This window comes from Orcinus orca, chromosome 2 (genome assembly GCF_937001465.1).
Source record: "Orcinus orca chromosome 2, mOrcOrc1.1, whole genome shotgun sequence".
NCBI lineage: Eukaryota > Metazoa > Chordata > Mammalia > Artiodactyla > Delphinidae > Orcinus > Orcinus orca.
In genome coordinates this window covers 80,169,598-80,173,565 of record NC_064560.1, presented here as the reverse complement: position 1 = coordinate 80,173,565, position 3,968 = coordinate 80,169,598, and the positions used below count along the sequence as shown (strand labels likewise).

Below are 3,968 nucleotides of genomic sequence, written 5' to 3'. Positions count from 1 at the left end.
ACTCTGTGGGTGATTGTGAAGAGCCTACACAATTATCCACAACAATTGTGATGGAACATCACTGTAAGATTTTAAGCAGGGAAAAAACATGACCCTATTATGATACATATGTTTCTAAAAGTTAATTTGGGCTACTCTGGGAAATGGCTCAAGAGGGGAAGCAGAGACACTACATAGGAGAAATGTTCCAGGCAAGAGATGCTAGGGACTTAACATAAGGCAAACGTAGTAGAAAGGGGAGAATGGATATATTGCATGGAGTCATTTAATGAACCGAGTCCAGAGAAATCATATGGATTATACGTTTATGTAATTTTTTTTTTTTTTTTTTTTTGCGGTACGCGGGCCTCTCACTGCTATGGCCTCTCCCGTTGCGGAGCACAGGCTCCAGACGCGCAGGCTCAGCAGCCATGGCTCACGGGCCCAGCCTCTCCGCGGTATGTGGGATCTTCCCGGACCGGGGCACGAACCCGTATCCCCTGCATCGGCACGCCGACTCCCAACCACTGCGCCACCAGGGAAGCCCCATTTATATAATAATTATATGTAAAATATATGGAGCGATAAATACATTAACAAAGCATATGGCTACTGAATTCTGCTAAATGTTCAGGAAGCTTACAGATAGTCTGTAGCAAGCCCTCATTTTAGAATTTTTAGACTTCTTAGTAGAGCTTTAGTGAAGCTAAAGTTCTCCAGAGAAACAGAAAATACAAAAACCTGCTGGTTTACCCAGTGGCCACCAGATGGCCCTAATGGGATCTATTTCGCAGACCATGGATCACAGACAGAAGGAATTCTGTACTTGGACAGACCCAGATCTCACAGAACACTCTGCAGTATAAAACACGTTTGCTGTTGTTTACTGAGAATGGAAAATAATCCTCAAAGACATTCTAAAAATAAACTTGTTCACAGCCTAAGATGCTGTGTTATAGGATGCTACAAAACTGGAATTAAATGAGATCTTCCTGAGGTGGGAAAGTATTCACTTTAGGATGAAGAATAGTCATGTGCATGTGTTAAAAACATGTAACCTCACTCTGGGGAGTCAGCTAGAAAGTTGTCTAGACCTCATTGCCCTCTTCTAGGATAGCTTCTGGACACTCCTATTTAGAAACTCTATAGATAGTAAAGGGTACAATGAAGAAAAAAAGTGTAAAACTAAGGCTTGCTGCTGACTATCTACAAGTGTGTTGAAAATTTTTTGTGAGATGTTCTTTTGCCAATTTATTCATTGGGCTATTCATTTTCTCTTTATTGTCTTTTCAGAGTTCTTTGTATGTTCTGAATACAATTTCTTTATTAGATATGCGATGTACAAATATATTATCCAAGGCTGGGACTTGTCTTTTCTTCCTTCAACAGTGACTTTGGCAGAGAAAAAGATTTTATCTTTAATAAAGTCCAATTCATCAATTTTTAATACCGTGGATTATGCTTTTTTGTTGTATCTAGGAACCCATCAACAAATCCAAAGGCATGCAAGCTTTCTTCTGTTTTATTCTAAAAGTTATATTGTTTAACATTTTATATTTAGTTCTATGATACATTTTGAGTTACTTTTCGTGTAAGATGTGGGATCAGCATCAAAATTTACTTTTTGCATATGGACTTACAATATTTCCACCATCATTTTTTGAAAAGAATATTCTTTCTTCATTGACTTGCCTTTGCATCTTTGTCAAAAAGTAGTTGACTATATTTGTGACAGTCTATTCTGGGTTTTCTCTTTTGTTTCATTGATCTGTGTGTCTATACTGTCACCACTGCCATGCTGTCCTGATCTTAGAGGCAAAGTGTTGAGTCTCTAATCATTAAGTATGATGTTAGCAGCACATTTTTCATATAAACATTTTATTAAGTTAGGAAGATCACTTCTATTTCTAGTTTTTCAGGAGTATTTGTCATGAATGGGTGTTGAATTTCAGGGCCCTTTGTACTGATCTTCAGAGAGATTCTGCAACTTGCAACTCTTGCACTAATCCATTGCTCTTGTTGGAGGTTTGTTAGTGAGGAGGTGGAGCGTGGGGCAGGAGTTTTCTTTAAGCTTCTGATTAAGTCTCAGTCTTTCGGGGGTACAGTGTGCTTCTGTCGTGGGGATCTTTACAGATGTCTCTGTCCCTCCCTAGAGTTTTTCCCATCTCCTACCTTCTTTCTTGACTGTGATGCCCCCAGCCTATTTCCCTGGAGCTCTCTCACCTGTTGGCTTCAATTTTCTTATTCCTTAGATGACACAGGAATACTGGAGTGAGGCTGGAGTGGGTAGACATCCTTCCCCCAGATGGGATGAGGTTTCAGCACTGCTCTCTGTGAAGGCTTTCCTCCAGCCTCTGGCTTCCAGAGCTTCTGCCCCAGAATTTCACATCTTGCAACTCACTGGAGTTTCCTTCTCTCTACATTTCTGGGTGCTTGTATTGCTTTGCAGCCTCAGTTCTCTGAAGTGTCCAAGAAAACTCATTGATTGTCTGTTTGTCGAGGTTGTTCTTCATTTAAGTACAGAAAGATCTTTGCATGTTAGAGCTGAAACAAAAAGTTGATTTTTTTATTACCTTGATGGGGATGCATTAAAAAAAATCAAAACTTGTATGAATTGGTAGGAAGCCTTTCGTGTGCTTTCACAAGACCTTGATTTCAGACAGTGTATTTCATCTCATTGTCTCCTGAAACAATCAGGAATTAGTGACTTTATTATGTGATTCTCTCCCTCAGTGCAACCTGCTTCCCTTTCATTCCTGCAGACTCTGGGTTCCCTTTAAAATGTATTTATTTCCCCCACCCTCCAGAGATCAGGAATCATAACCAAAGTGTAGACTTTAACATGGCTGTGGGGCCCCAGAGGTGTTAACCCAGGGTTCAGAATGACCAGTGATGATAGACTGGAACTCCTAGCTTTATCTTCTAGGCATCAGCACACAGCATGCCCCTAGGAAGGGCATCTAAGTCTCTGGTGGCTCCTGGTTTCCAAGAGCATAGGAATTCATTTTGATCAGTACCATGCTCCCTACATGCTTCCCTGGACGAGGAAGTCACTAGCACTGTCTGCCTCTCCATGAATACCATATAAACTCTTCAGGGAATTCTACAACACAGACCTGGACTCATTTTGGTACCTAAACCACACAGATGAAACTCAGACAGCCTTAAAAGGAGATGGCTCATCTATTTTTCTAGAATTATTTGAACACAGCTGGCCCTTTCCTCAAACTGAGGTAGCTTTCTCTGAAACTAGTATTAATTTTTGAATAATGCCTCCTCTCAAAGACTTCAAGAAAAACTTCCCTTAGGTATATCCATTTTTTGGGTCATTTTTTAGGTGTTTTATTATTTAAAAAAAATTTCTCAGGCACACCCGTCGATGTCTCTCTTTCTCTCTCTCTCTCTCTCTCTCTCTCGCTCTTATTTTTTTTTCTGGCTGCGCAGCATGTGGGATCTTAGTTTCCCCACCAGGGATCAAACCTGGGCCCTAAGCAGTAAGAGTGCATAGTCCTAACCACTGGACCACCAGGGAATTCCTTTAGGTATATCCTTTTTACAATGTACCCAAACGACTAGGAAGTACGCATCACATTAGAGACAAGTGAGGTTACATCCATCTTATCGAAGTCATGGAAGAAGTGACAAATGTGATCCTAAGGCCAGCTGGCCCCAGTAGCCCTGGCCAGCTGCACAAACCTGATTCATATATCCTCAGCCCACTCATTTCCACAGATGGACTTCTTAAGGGCTCCTGTGTGCAATCTGTAGACAAGGATATTGTGCACCAACCCCTAATCAGCTAATGGGAGAGCAAGGCAAATCAATGTTCCCAAGTTACCCTCCTCATTTATGGGTGTCCATCGCCAAAAAAAAGGGCAAGCACTCACACCAACCTTGACCACTCAGTCTGCTCCAGGCACACTGAAATATGTTCTGTACCCAGTCCATGAATACCTCCTCCTGATGACCTTGGCACTAGGCAATTCCTC

At 41.4% G+C, this 3,968-nt stretch overlaps 1 non-coding gene across 1 annotated transcript; it reads right to left on the bottom strand.

Moving 5' to 3' along the window:
- Positions 1–3,438: 3,438 nt before the first annotated feature.
- Positions 3,439–3,512, bottom strand: TRNAK-CUU (transfer RNA lysine (anticodon CUU)). The gene has a single exon. It is a non-coding gene; the product is annotated as a tRNA-Lys (tRNA).
- Positions 3,513–3,968: the final 456 nt, after the last annotated feature.